Source organism: Tenrec ecaudatus, chromosome 1 (assembly GCF_050624435.1).
Source record: "Tenrec ecaudatus isolate mTenEca1 chromosome 1, mTenEca1.hap1, whole genome shotgun sequence".
NCBI lineage: Eukaryota > Metazoa > Chordata > Mammalia > Afrosoricida > Tenrecidae > Tenrec > Tenrec ecaudatus.
The window spans coordinates 194,388,586-194,403,717 of NC_134530.1; the positions used below are offsets into that span (position 1 = coordinate 194,388,586).

At 36.6% G+C, this 15,132-nt stretch overlaps 1 protein-coding gene and 1 non-coding gene across 2 annotated transcripts in view; both read left to right on the plus strand.

Annotated features, from left to right (window-relative positions):
* XPR1 (xenotropic and polytropic retrovirus receptor 1) overlaps window positions 1-15,132 on the plus strand; it is a 212,113-nt gene that overhangs the window by 70,303 nt on the left and 126,678 nt on the right. The gene's annotated exons all lie outside the window — the stretch shown is intronic.
* LOC142437819 (U1 spliceosomal RNA) lies at window positions 9,091-9,253 on the plus strand. The gene has a single exon (XR_012782334.1). It is a non-coding gene; the product is annotated as a U1 spliceosomal RNA (small nuclear RNA).

The window sequence follows — 15,132 nt, forward strand, 5'->3', positions numbered from 1 at the left end:
AATTTGTATGAAGCATAGGAGAGTGTGTGAAATGCATTCTAGATAGATGAAAAATACAAATTACTGATAACCAGTACATTAGAAAGCCATCTATTTGTATGTTAAATGAAATAGGAACCTCGTTTAAAAATTATTACTTTTATTTCTAAGTATTGATAATATGTCCTTGTTCTAAATGCTCTGTACAACCCACGCTATGCCAGTCTCTTCCTAGAGATGACACTAAATACTGTTTAATCTCTATCCTTTCAAACTTTATCTTTGTATTTTTTAAAAGGCCTTTTTTTAAAGTTATGAGACATACAAAATATAGAAAATTATATAGCAGTGTTCTACTGAAATTAAATATGTTAATGTTTTGCTTTATTTCATACTGTATTTAGAAATGAAATATTATAAATATAATTAATGAATGACAGCTACCTTGCATTACTTCTTTCTTTTCTTCAAAGTTGACACTTATCATTCCTATGATATAATATGCATTATAATCATAAGCTTATTATTTCTGTGTATATATGCACATTGTTTTATATGTTTAATATTTTATTAATGATATCCTCCTATACATAAGTTAATTCACCTCTGATAACTGCTTTAGTATATTTTGTTATCATTCTCATTTGTCTCAAGAAATTTCTTAATTTCGTCCCTTATTTGATATGTTAGCTAATTGTTTTTAAGTAGCATGCTGTTCAATCTCCATGTGCTTGGCTTTTCTATTGTTGGTTTCTAATTTTATAATGTTCTAGTATGAGGAGATGGATTATAGTAACTTGAGGTTTTTTAAATTTATTAAGGCTAGCTTTGTTAAAGACTGGGCTTTGAGAAATACGGGGCTTTCTACTCCTGTTACAGTCTCAGAAACCCATAGGACAACACTATGAGTCAACATCAACTTCATGGGATTGAGTTTTTGTGGCCTAACACATGGTCTCTTCTAGAGTATGTACTGTGTGCACTGGAAAAGAGTGTTTATTATACTGCTGTCTGGTGGAGTGTCCTGTATATATTGTCTAGGAGTTTGGTTGATTATGTTGAATAGCTCTTCTGTTTCTTTATTTTACTCCTTTTCTGATTATCCATATTTCCTTGATAATTGTGTATTGAATTCACCTACTTTTTTTGCCAAGCAGTCTAGTTTCTCTTCAACTCGTGAGGGTTTAATTGAAGTATTTCAAGGGTCTTTCGTTGGAGATGTATATCATTAAAAAGTGTCCTTTCCTATTCTTGTTTCTCATTGAGTTATTTGCCTTGAAGTCTACTTTACCGTGTGTCTCTTATAGGCTGTATATACATGACTCTTGTTTTATAATCCAGTCTGCTACTCTTTTCTCTTGATTGGTTCATTTAATTCATTGGCGTTCAGTGTTATTGTTGATATATGCAAGGTTGTTGCTGTCATTTTGCTGTGTATGTAAATTGGGAGTGGAAGGTGTCTTGCTCTTTTGTGTGTGTGGTTTTATTGGTGCCTTTGCACCTCTTAGACCTCTGGAGGTATAGGGATTACTATTTGGGTTGCTAACCACAAGGTTCATCAGCAATTCATTAGTTTGAAACCACCAATTTCATGTGAGAAAGACAAGACTTTCTAGTCATAAAAAGATGCAATTAGTGGCAGTTCTGCCCTGCCTTATACAGTCCTTATGAGTTGGAATTGACCTGATGACAGTGAGCTTTGGTTGGTTGTACCTCTTGTGTTTCTGTGTTGTTTTGAGTGCTGATTTCATTGTATTGATTTCTAAGTGGTGATGTCCTGTTTGTTGCCCTAAGGTTTGTCTGCAGTTGAGGTTGATTGTCCATAATGATCCTGTTAATATTTTTTTTGTAATGCTGATCATGCTTTTATAAATTTCTATAAATGTTCTTTGTCAGGAAATAACTGTATCTTCCTTATGTTTGAGTGAGAATTTGAAGGATTTAGGATTTTTGTTTAGCATTTACTTTCTTTCAGAATTTTATATATGTCACTCCATTGTCTTCTTGCCGACATGGTTTCTGCTGAGAAGCCTGAGCTTGCCCATTTTCCTTTTTCTTTGTAGGTTACTGTTTCTTTTTTCCTAGTTGTACTCAGGATTCTCTCTTTTTCTTTGAACTTGGAGAGGTAGACTATGATATGTTGCAGTGTTTTTCTTTTGGGATCTAGTTCGTTTGGAATTCTCTCAGCCTCTTGAATAGTTATTCTCTCCTCCTTTATGGGGTTGGGGAAATTTTCTTCATGATTTCTCATGCAATTTTCTATATTGATTTATTTTGCTTCATTTTGTTCCAATGTCCCAATGAGACATTGTCTATTTCTTGATAGTGTGCCACATAATCCTCAGACTTTCTTTATATTCCTTTGCTTTTTGTTGTTGTTCATTACTTCTCTCATTGATTGTACTCAGATAGATTGTCTTCAGGCTCACTGCTTTGGTTTTCCTTTTTTCTATTCTGGTACTCAGATCTTTTGCCATATTGTCTAATTCTGTTATCTTATTATTTATCTTCTGGTATGCCTTTTGGGGTAGGGGTTTTTAGTTTTTCACTTTCTCCCACTCTCGTGAACATTACCCACATCTCTTGAAGGCACTTAAACACAATTCTTCTGAATTCCATTTCAATCTATTCCAAGGCCTTGATTTCAGAGTATTCTACTTGCATTGATTGATTTTCAGTTGTTTGTGGTTGTTTTTCCTGATTGTGTGTGTGTGTGTGTGTGTGTGTGCATGTGCATGCGTGCTTGTGTGTGGATGAGTGCACGTGCAGGTGCCTGCTGTTTCTGAGGCAGGTAATTTAAATGCTGGTTCTTGTAGGAGTAGTTGGTTTTGTTAGTGGTGCTGGAGAGGGCTAATGGGAGCTGGGTAACAAATTTGGGAGAAATGGCAAAAGGGGAGAGAGATGTGTAGGAGGGGGAGGTGGGATAATAAAATATAATAATATTGGAGCATCCAAGTGGACCAGTAGGTTTGTAAAAATGATGGGAAATGTATTTTAAGAGCGTTATAAAATTACTAGGTATTGTGGGAATGTATTGCACAAGGTAAAAGAAGAGCAAGGCCCAAAAGAGATATATCCGGAGGAGAAAAGTGTAAGTAAATATTAGTCCTGAAGAAATGAATTTATTTGTGTATGTGCTTATACGGTGTATATACTCGTGTTTAAGCTGAGTTTTTTCAGCACATTTTTAGTGCAGTTTTTGTGGTAAAATTAGGTGCCTTGATTGATATTTGGGTCAGCTTATACTTGAGTATACATGGTATGTTTAGAATAAGTAGAATTAGAGAAGACAATTTTTTTACAAAAGGGGAAGAAGAAAAAATGAAAGATGAATAAGTATAAAGAGGCTAAGAAGCGAATGATAAAAAAAAAGTGTGTGGCTTGGGTGTGGATGTGTTGTTTTCTTGCTGTGGCATTGTGAGTGTGGGCGGATCTTTGCCCTCAGGCATGCTTGAGAAGGGGAACTATAAAAAAACAAAGCCTGGTTTGGGTGTGTGTGCCTGGATCTGTAGTGGTGTGGACATTTTGTGGGGGGGGGGGAGGTGTGCCTGAATCCGTAGTAGTGTGGACATGCATGCCTATGTCCACCACAGGAGTATATCTATCAACATGGGACTGGGGTACACTTATCAATGGGAGGACATAGGAGGTAGGAGGAGAGAAAGGAAAAAGCAGTTTGGGTGGGAATTTTTAAATTTTTTTGTATGTATAAGTCCACTATGTGGGGTGGGAGTGTTTTCCACAGGATGGGGTAGGTGGAGAATAAAAGGGAGGGAAACCTTGCTTGGAGGGGTCGCCTATACCAGGTAGTGAGGATGTCTGCGCTGAACTACCTGAGTGATCTGCTATCCACACAGGGACTCCAAGACTACACGGATATGGCTGGGTTGATGGAGCATGAACAGGCAAGGAGAAACTCTGTGATGGAGGGTCAATGAATGTCTGTGCAGGGTAAAGAAAGGGTAGTGTATAGAAGTGGCTCCGAAGTGAAGGGGAGCCAATAAAGCCAACTGGTGTTGCTGATCTTCCTGTGTGAAACAGCTGCTTCCTCCCCTTGATTTCTCTATTCCCACAAACTCCAGCTTTAAGAACCTTTGGTGTGCTTCGCCCTTAAGTTGTTTTTTTCTTTCTTTATTTATTTTTGGAGGGGGTGGGGGGACTTCCAGGGAGTATAGGGCCTCCCTTGTTGTCAGATTTCTCCAGTAGTTACTGTTGAGGAGATCTTCCTGCGCTCATTACTTGTCAGGCATGTTCTTGGAAACTCCTAGAGTTTTATTTTTAACTGATAGGTTACATTTTAATTATTGACCTGATTTGAATACTCTTTTTAAAAATCTTGCTTAAAATGGTGAGAACACTTACCCAAAATAGAGTTTGCAGTTTCTCAACTTGACATAGTTGTCTCCCTTAACTTTTGCTTTTTTCTTGAGCTGATATTTCAATTTTGGGATGGGAAAAGCTATTATAACTTATAGAACAGTAAGTTTTAGACAGGTACCAAGGTCACTGGAATTATCAAATGTCTCTAAAGCTTTTTTTCCCCCATGCCCCGCCCCCCATCTCTAAAGCTTTTAATATGAATATATTTCATTTTATCTTGTTAAAAGTAAAGAACAAAAGAAATGTGTGGGTGAGTAGAGAACATACTTTCAATTTTATATTTTAAACAGTAGGTAACCTCTGTACCATGAGGGTAGGGTGAAGGTGAGGTGGGGAGAAGGAGGAGAAAGGGGGAACCTATCCAATGATCAACATATAACACACACCCTCACTGAAGGCGACAAACAACAGAAAAGTGGGTGAAGGGAGAGAGTAGACAGTGTAAGATATGAAAATAACCATAGTTTTTAATTTATCAAGGAGTCATGAGGGCAGGAGGGTGATCAGGGGAGGGGAAAAAGAGGAGCTGATGATACCAAGGACTCAAGCAGAAAGAAAATGTTTTGAAAATGATAATGAACAACATTTGTACAAATGTGCTTGATGCAATTGATGTATGGATTGTTATAAGATCTGTAATAACCCCCCAATAAAGTTATTTAATTTTTTTGAAAAAAGACTTTTTAGAGTTTTACCATTTAGAATTACTGCTAAATCATATCGTGTTTTCACTGAACACTTCAAGGGCATTTTGGATCTTCTTAAAGAACATACATATTATAAACACCCTTCCTCTCCCAGTTTTTTCTGCTTGCCCAAGTTTTTTAGGGAATCCAACACAGTCACTGTTTAAACCATTTGTGATTTATTGAAACTTTTCATTTTATCTCTATTTTCAAAATTATAGGTTATATATCCATAATCTGTGTTTCTAAAAGAAGAGCAAACTCATAAAATGATACCAGAAACTCCCGAAATTTAGCATGTGCACATATTAAAGTTTATATAAGGAACTGCTTTTACTTTATTTCCTGTAGAAGGAACTAATTTCATTTCTTTCTTTACTCTCACCCTCCCTCCCTCTTTTTCTTCCTCCCCTCATCCCTTTCTCTCTCACTCCTTTCCTCTCTCCTTCCCTCACCTTCTTGGGAACTCTCTCCCAAGTGGTTTGAGATAGCCTATTGTCTGGTATCACACCGTTTTCATGATTTGGTAGAACTTTTTGAAACCTACTTGTATATTTGAGTTCATTGTGATGTCTATTGTGTCATTCTCTCATTAAGGGTTTTCTCGTTTTTATTGGCCCTTTATTCTCTGTAAAAAGATGAGATTATCCGTTCCCTTCAAGCTTTATATTTTCAGAAACTTGAAGGGTAGTTCTTTGCCCTGCAGGATTGCTATGAGTAGGAATCAACTCAATAGCAGTTGGCTTGGTTTTAGTTTTTTCAACATAAAGCACTTTTCTATGGATAGTACTTTCTTAATGTGTATCCCAAGTAAGCAAAGGCTTGCTATCCTCACTTCTAAGAGAGCATTCTAGTTGCATTTGTTTGAGTCTACTTGGTTTGTACTTTGGATATCTATTATATGTTTTGTAGTCTTTGCTAGCCCCACAGTTCAAATGCATCAGTTTTTATGTCTTTCTTTTTATTCATCCTTTGCATGTGTGTGAGGCGAATGAAAAGACCATGGCATGAGTCAGGTCCACTTTAGCTATCAAGGTGACATTTTTGGTTTTTAATACTTAAAAGAAGTCTTTTACGGTAAATTTGTCTAATGAAATTAAACCAGGATTGCTAAATGCTGAAGATTGAGGTTATGATTAAAAAAAAATGAGTAAGCCGCTGTTCCTACAAGCGATAAAATTTTTCATTGTATCTCTAATTCCGTGAAATAAGTTCTGTAAAAGAAAAAAAAATTGTATAATAATAAATTCACTTACAATGAGTCACTTTTGTTCATAGCAAAACGTCTGTAGGTTTCCAAGACTAACTCTTTATGGGACTAGAAAACCCCGTCTTTCTCTTGAGCTGCTAATGTAGACCAGGGGTCCTCAAACTTGTTAACCAGGGGCCAGTTCACTGTCCCTCAGACCATTGGAGGGCCAGACTGTAGTTAAAAAAACAAAATTATGAACAAATTCCTTTGCACACTGCACATATCTTATTTTGAAATAAAAAAACAAAATGGGCAAAAATACCCGACGGGCTGGATAAATGTCGTCGGTGGGCCACATGTGGCCCGGGCGACCGTAGTTTGTGGACCCCTGGTACACCATGTGGATTGCAGCCCAAAGTGTAACCACTACACCACTAGGGCTCTCATTGTGTAATAATAGAAGGTAACATTCTGCCTTGAGGCAACTTTTGAAGGAGTCCAAAAAAATCTCTACAGAGGTTGACATTGGAACAAGACCTTATTAAGCAAGGCCAACATATGTCAGGGGAAGCCAGCCCCTAACACATCATTATGGGTCCAGTAGGCGCAATTGTACAGCGATAATAAGTAAAGATCATAGTAGAGTTATTGAGAGCATTAGAGATAGAAGTATTGAAATAAATGGAGTCAGACACATTTCTTGGTAGCATGCTCACCTCAGCCCCGCTGATGGTCCACGTGGAGGGAGAGAGAGAAGAGAGTTTAATGCTAGCCCTGGCCCCTTTTATATTCTCTGGGGACATGCAAGCCCCCTGATTACAGATGAGGACATACATCACTGGAAGGGGCTGTCCTATAGGTAATACAGTAATGAGAGGGGGGTGGTCTAGGGACATACATGCAATAGGAGGGGGAGGGATTGGGGTTATACACGTGACAAGATGGACAGATCCTAGGTTTAGGATGGTGGTTTAACTTTGACCTATTCCCTAGATCTCCATAGGAACCATTATCAGTAGGGTGTAAACCCCACCTACTGGAACCAAATAGATGTCTGCAGGCGTCCATTGTCTTTTACAGCAGGGAGTAGGGCCTACTGCAGTCTGGCAACTGGGGGGAATGGCTGTGAGCAACTGACCTCCCCCCACAAACATATCCGGCAGGCATAATAAATGCAGTCTTTTGGGTCTGTGGTACTTTTAGGATCCCATAAAAGTGTCTTAAAATTGCAATAATAATGTATAATGATGATTTCAGTCTAGACTGTACCTATTTATATACCAATGAAGTTAGGAAATAGAATTTTCAATATTTTTTAAATACAAGAGTGTCTCATAAAGGCACACTTTCTCAGGGCCTGGGGCAAGTCACACTGCCTCTCTGCGTTGGATAAATAGTAGTTTGCATGTGTGAGGGACTGAGGAGTTCCTGATAGGATGATGGGTTATGTGTTGTGCTGCTAACCACAAATCAGCAAGTCATACCTACCAGGTGCTCTGTGGGAGAAAGATGAGACTGATTGCTCCATAGAGATAGACTCAGAACCCAAAGGGGGAGTATTTTATTCATCAGTTTTTGAGGACATACTGATGATTACTGTCTAGAAAAGGTGATAAGATTTACATGGATAATTCTGTTCCCTGCTGCCTGCACTTTAACCAAAAACCATTTTCCTCCTTTGACAAGTTTTCATCTTTAAGTTATTAAATTTTTACCCATTCTTTCAGGTAGATTGTTTTCTATCCTCTACCTTCATAATTACTTTATTCATTATTATAGTCACTCCATTTTATGAGCACTATAACTGAAATGCAGCAGGGGTGTTTCAGAAGATAACCTGTTGCCACAACAGCAACAAGATGGCTTTGGTGGAGATGGCAAAACTTAAGGTTTTCTTTAATCAGCACCTGTATACCCACTGTCATCAAGGTGATTTTGCCCTATATCGGCCCTATAGGACAGAATAGAACTGCCCCTTTGGGTTTCTGGGGCTGTATATCTTCACGGGAGCAGACGACAGCCTTATCTTTGTTCCACAGAGTGACTGGTGAGTTTAAACTGCTGATTTTGCCGTTAGCACGCCAACATGTAACCCACTATACTACCGGGGCTTTTTAAATCAGCACCTCCTTACTGCAGGAAAATTTGGAGTATAAAAAATTGTAATCTTAGAATTTGATCTTATTTGGAGGCAGGGTTTTTCCAGATGTAACTAATTAAAGAGCTAGAGACTCTGACCTGTAATTGAAGGAATCAAGAGTTTATATTGCCCTGACTACTCAAAAGGGAGAGTCGATCTTTTATGTTTTTGTAGCTCCACTGAATAATGCCTATTGAAGTACAGAAGCACACTTTCATTTGAAAATGCATATTGTCAGACAGAATGCGTCTCTTATATTTAATAGTCCACATCTTTTAAAAAATCGTCTGCAAATAGTGCTATTTTCTTTTAATGATTTTAAACAGACTTGAATATGACATTATGGCTCTCTAGACATTTAACTTGTTTAGACTTAAGAAATATTGATTTCCAATTAACACCAGATTTCATAAGAAAGAAAATATTAACTAAATAATTAATTCCATGTATGACATGTATTCCAAACAAAAACAGGCAACATCTGTTAATTGAATCTAGGAGAACAAGATTGAGCTTGAGTCTTTAATTTTTAATCAAGTACTATTTAGGATCTTTATTTCAAACATACCTTAAATACATTTAATGAATATTAAAGGGGTGCTGGGCTGTTAAAAAATTGGCGATTCTAACCCCCCTCCCCACCCCCCAGTGGCTCCATGAGACCAAACTAGCAGTCTGCTTCTGTAAAGATTAGTCTTGAAAATCCTATGGGGATACTTACTTGGCCGGGGAGATACCATGATCACGAAGGTGGTTTTCCCAGGGCGAGGCTTATCCATTGCACTCCGGATGTGCTGACCCCTGCGATTTCCCCAAATGTGGGAAACTCGACTGCATAATTTGTGGTAGTGGGGGCTGTGTTTGCGCTCTCCCCTAAAAAAAGAAAGAAAATCCTATGGGGGGGGTAGTTCTTCTCTGATACATGGATCACTCCAAGTTGAAATAGTCTTGATAACACTTAACAAAGAGTGAATACCATTGTGTCTTAACCATGTTTTATGCACAGTCATTAAATATTTTATTGATGAATTAAGTGGTGAAAGCTGATCAATCTGACATTATTTTAACTTGTATTCTGCATTAGCTATTCCCTTCATCAACAGGTCATTATTAATGCACTTAATAACTCTGAATCATCCGTTGCCTTCTAAAGAAGTGAATAAAGAAGAAATTTGTTCAAAACAGCTTTACTGTATCATATATTCTAATTATCTGAAATTTTGCCATTCACATTTTAATAATAGAATGGAATATTCTCTAGTTTCAAGCTCCCATTCATTGCATGTATTTTTTGGGGTCATTACTGAAGTAACCACACAGTGTAATCTTAGAATGTGATCTTTTAATGCCTCCAGAGATAAAATGCTCATTACCTCTCAACACGTACAGCACAGCTACCAGTCTGTTATGTACTAGACTCAGCAACATGACAATGAGCAAAAAAGACACTTGCCTTATCTTTCTGTATATCCTGCAAGTGATTTTGCATAAGTAAGTAAAAGTATGTAAGCACTATGGTAGAATTCTTGCCTTGCATGTAGGCGACCGGGTTTGTATTTCAATCATTGCAGGTTTTGGGTTTCTATGATACTATACAGGTGTTAGTGGGCTTCCAGACTGACAGACTAGGGAGGAAAACCTGTGGTGATCTAGTTTTTTCTTAAATCAGCCAATAAAACCCTATCACAATAGACGGATCTTGTTGCCATGAGTTGGGGCCAATTTATTCAACAACAGCAAATTGTACTTTGGGTTAAAAAATTACAAAAATAGGTTTCTACTTGAACATTAACAGAGGAAAACCGTCCTTATGAATACTACTACTACAGTTTATATCTTTGATAGCCTGAGATGGTAAACATCACAGTCACACAAAAAGCCTCAGCTGTTCTGAACCTTTAATCATAACGTCACCATTTACCAGCGGTGTGACCTTGAGCAGATCACTGCTGAGTTGTAATTTTCTTGCTGGGTGGCGTTTCTAAGTTGCACAGCTGATGGTGTGCAAGAACTGACCTGTACCAGCTCATAAAAGCCAGATGTTACATTTTGCTGATTGTTAAGCCTAGCCATTTTTAAAAGGCAAATTACCTAAACTTAAAAATATTATAAAATATAATTAAATATATTATATTTAAATATATTTTCTTAAAATGGTAGAATAAATACATTAAAAGCAAAAGTAGTAAATACAAAAGTAAAAAAGTAATTGCTACTAGAATTTCAGTTCACTAAAAGGCATGAGTTTTTCCCCCATACAAAATATGTTTAAACATGTCTCTGTGACTAATGTATGACTGCAGACAAGTTCTCTCAGTAATATACTTGTCTTTTATTAATTTTTTTAAAGAGACCTTGAAAATAGGGTCTATTCAAAACATCCAAGGAGATCTAAGTGGGCAGTGACATTCAAGGTAGAGATATTAACTCAGAATGTTATGGCAAATGTTATTTGACCTCTAAAGGAGGGATCTTGATTGTTTTTCTCAAAGAACAGGATGATCATGAAGGCTTGTTATAAAGGTGTTTTTAGAAGATAGAAAGTTCCATTGATAAGAAAAATATCAGGAAACTTAAGTTGAAGAATTTTCTCCCCTTTGGGACAATGTACTTGCTCATTTTTTCAGGGTAGCAAGGCCTGCTCAATGAGAATTTCATTAGGGAACCTTACCCCACCCACCACCCACCCACCCTCCAACCCTGGTCTTGTCCCTTTAGACTTTTTTCTGTTCCCAAAACTCATGTTCAGTGTAATCAAGGTTGATGAAAGAAAGCCCTAACACTGGCTTTAATTTCAAGGCTGTTGGATCTTCTAGTCACAGTCAACAGAACTAAAAACATACCTTAGTTAGAAGGGAAATGAAGGGAAGAAGGAGTATGATTTTCTTTTGACTTGAATATGCTGAGAACTTGTAGCTCTAAAACACATTGATTCTTTGTTATATTTCAAAGAGGGAGGTGATAAAAGCTTGAAGGATATGATGCTTATTGAATGTTCAAAATAATTATGAATCATAGCATTTAACCCAGCGGTTCTCAACCTGTGGGGCATGACCCCTTTGGGAATTGAACGACCCTTTCACAGGGGTCGCCAGATTAATAACTAACAGCAAAATTATAGTTATGAAATAGCAATGAAAATAATTTTATGGTTGGGGTCACCACAACATGAGGAACTGTATTAAAGTGCTGTGGCATTAGGAAGGTTGAGAACCACTGACTTAACCAATATTTTCCTTAAAATATTATATCAGAAAATGGGAACAATTTAGTTTTGTTTCAATTTTGGAAGTTTTCCTCTTTTTCTCCTAAAAAGATTGATAAGGACAAAACAATTTTACAAAAAATACAACTGGATGCAGTTGAGCTAATTTTAATTTTTCCTTCATTCAGAAGATATATTGTGAATTTGTAGATAGTACCTTTTTTATAATCAGGATAGTTTTTCTTGTCATTGTAAAATGTGGAATAAAACATTTTCTAAAGAGCTTCTTGACATTGTTGTATCTAATATATACGTATGCCAAATATGTCAAAGGGGCGATATAGTTAACTTCTCACTTCCACTACCTCTCTCTTTCTAGCATGTGTATTTTCTAAAATGTAGTTGTATTTCTGTGGTGCATAGCCGATTGCTTTACAGTGGCCAAAGGAGAGGAAATGAATATTGAGGAGGTAACATTGAGACCCTGTGTTTGTGCATTTATTATGCCACTAATCAGTGAAAAGTAAGCCTTGACACACCTTAGCCTTATTATTTCCAAAAGAATAATATACAGAGATAATGGTGTTTCTTCCCTGCATATATTTAAACGTGTATAATGGAAGGTTGAATTACATATTGGCATCTTTGTTGAAAATCAATTGACATGTTTGTATGGACCTATTTCTGGACTCTGCTGTATGTAGGGTCCTGTCCATGCAACACTGGTCTTCATTATTTTATCTTCAGTAAGTCTTGAAATAAAATAGTATAAATCTGCCAGCTTTATTTTTCATTTAAAACGTTGTTTAGCTATTCTAGGTTGTCTGCTTTTCTGTATACATTTTAAAATATGCTTTATCAAATTTTATTTTTTTTAAAAGACTACTGAAGCCCTTACTAAATTAATCTCAATATTTCATGTCATGGGTGCCATTATAAATGGTAATCTTTTAAAATTTTGTTTTTAGTCATCTTGTTGAAATATGAAAAGTACCATTGAATTATATATATTTCATTGTAATTTTCAACGTAGGAAGCTTCAATTACATGAGATTTTGGAAAATTGTTGACATATATGTTATAATATCTGGGAATAAAAAATCTTCCCTTTCCCCCTACCCCCTTTGATCTTTTGCCTTAGATTTAAATTTTTTAATACAAAAATCATGAGGCATTTCTTACTTTTTTATGTATGTTTACGAATTAGAATTGACTCAGTAGCAGTGAGTTTAACTATTTTACTTTGGTAAAGTACTTTTATTGCTTAGAAAATAAAAGGACTCATTGGTAGAGCATATCTAATGAGGCCAATTGTTCAAGATGTTCCTTTTTTAAATTGTCTAACAGTAATACATTCTGAAATAGTTGGAATTATAAAATATGTGTTACTTCTTTTATTTGTTTTAGTTTAAAAATTTAAGACTAATTTTTAGCAAACTATTTTATATGTGATACTTTTATTTTGTGAGCATTAATGTTAACTCTGTAAGTAAAATAGCAATAATAGAGAAGTCAAACCAACTGATAACTTTTAAATTATTGTTTCTTCTATTATATTTATAACTATGCATTATAGTTTTATCTAATTCCTAGAAAATCAACTATAAGTCACATGAGACGTGAAGTAATTGATATAAATCAGTAGTTTAGTTTGTAGTAGCAGGCCTTTTCCCTGTAAAATAAAAAGTGCAAATGGCAATATACATTGAAATAAATCTCACCAACATGTCTATTACATGTGTAAAGAGTAGTGAGCTCATCTTTCACACAGACTACTGAAAATGGTTTTCATCAAGGAGCAAGAAGAAAGAAAGAGTTAATGCCTAAGGGGAATAAATGTGTCATCCTTAAGTCTGGGGATATGAGTGCAGACCCTCATAAATTCAGAGAGCAATGTAATGATAGTATCATCTATGACACTTAATAATAGAAGTGGGGTTACTGAAAAAAGAGGGAGGAGATAGTGTGAGTTTGAGTGAAAATACATTAGAAGTTTCAAGTAACAATTGACTCTTTATGGCATTAACATTTGCTTGCAGACTGATGGTAACTGTGGCTGGCAGAAGATACCAGAGGATAGGAAATAAATAGAATATATATGATATATGACAAAGAAGGAATAGTAGTTATCTAGTAAAACTAAAAGAAAATAAAAAGGTTATTTCTTTCTCTCTTTTTTTGGAATAATAGGGCTAAATTTGTTTTGTTTTTTTTGGTGTGTAGTTTCATGGTAGATAATAAAATTATTTGGATAGGAAAGTTTGTCATGAAGCATTAATGTTAGTATCTATTCTCTTCATCCTCTCTGAGAACTTCAGCATTAGGTATTAACTTTACCAAAACTCATCTTGATTTTTCATCTTCAATGTATAACTTTTACTACTGTGCTTCATTGGAGGTTTCCTCACTATTGTTTGCTGGTTACATACATACAAATTAGGTTTCAAAAAGTTGTGGAAAAAATTGCATTTTTATTACAAATTTTCACTAATTTTTCTAAAGTTCCCTTAGTCAAACAAGTTGACAGTGGGGAAGGTTTCATTGATGGTAATTTTAACTGAGAATTAACTTGGTATACTTTGATAGATCTGGGATAAAAATGCACTTCCATCATCTGTACTTTTGAAATGTCTTGGCTGTGCACTAAAATTGAGCATTTAATTCCTGAATATTTTAGAACAGTTTCCAGGTCACAAACCTTCTGACTTATTGCTAGAACACCATAGAAAGTCTCCATGTATTTTTAGAGTCCTTTATGATAAGTAGGAACCCTGGTGGCAGAGTGGGTATGTTAAGATGGGCTGGCTAGAGAAACAAATCCAGTGACACTCATGTATGTGTGAGAGCTTTATATTAAAAAGTAATTCTGTATCAAGAAAACATCCCAGCCCAGTCCACCTCAAGTCCAGTCCTATGGCAGTCCGTAAGTCCCTCTTCAGACTCACACAGCCAGGAAGTAATGCCGAATGCAGGAAGATTACAAGCTAGAGGGTGCAAAGTTGTGTGGATCCAGTCAGTGAAAAACATTTCAGGGTACCAGCCAGGGCTCCAGCTGGGAGAGGGTGTGTGTGTGTGTGTGTGTGTGTGTGTGTGTGTGTGTGTGTGTGTGTGTGTGTGTGTGTGTGTGTGTGTGTGTGTGTGTGTGTGTGTGTGTGTGTGTGTGTGTGTGTGTGTGTGTGTGTGTGTGTGTGTGTGTGTGTGTGTGTGTGTGTGTGTTAGAGAGAAAGGGAGAGATTCATACACACACACCCTTTAGAGAGAGAGATGCACACACACACACACACACACACACACACACACACACACACACACACACACACCACACCACCACTGCATCCCCCACCACCCTTTACAGAGCTATCTAACTTGGTTGCGCCTCCAGGTAAGGTCATCAGGCTGCAACCTGATTGACAAGCTAAATTCCACCCCTACACTTTTATATCTCTTCAAGTTGACATGAAATGATGTAACTACCCCAGTGGGTTATGGGTTGGGCTGCTAACCATAAGGTCAGCAATTTGAAACCACTGCTGCTCTTCAAGAGAAATGT